Source organism: Asparagus officinalis, chromosome 6 (genome assembly GCF_001876935.1).
Source record: "Asparagus officinalis chromosome 6, Aspof.V1, whole genome shotgun sequence".
Classification (NCBI taxonomy): domain Eukaryota; kingdom Viridiplantae; phylum Streptophyta; class Magnoliopsida; order Asparagales; family Asparagaceae; genus Asparagus; species Asparagus officinalis.
Window position 1 is genome coordinate 5,622,674 of NC_033799.1, and position 251 is coordinate 5,622,924.

Genomic DNA, 251 nt, shown 5'->3' on the forward strand with positions numbered 1-251 from the left:
GATAACCAGGACACCTCTCCAACGTCCATATCAAACTCGATAAAGGCGGTGTGTAGCGTGACACAATATCCCGATACATGTTTCCATAGCATCTCATCAATAAAGGGCGCCAACACGACGAGCGACCCCGAAGCGCTCTTCAAGCTCTCACTCCACGTCGCCTCCAACGCCCTCTCCGACCTAGCTCTGCTACCCGAGGCCGTCACGGTCCCCTCCGACGACAAAAGGCTCGAGCTGGCGGTCCGAGACTG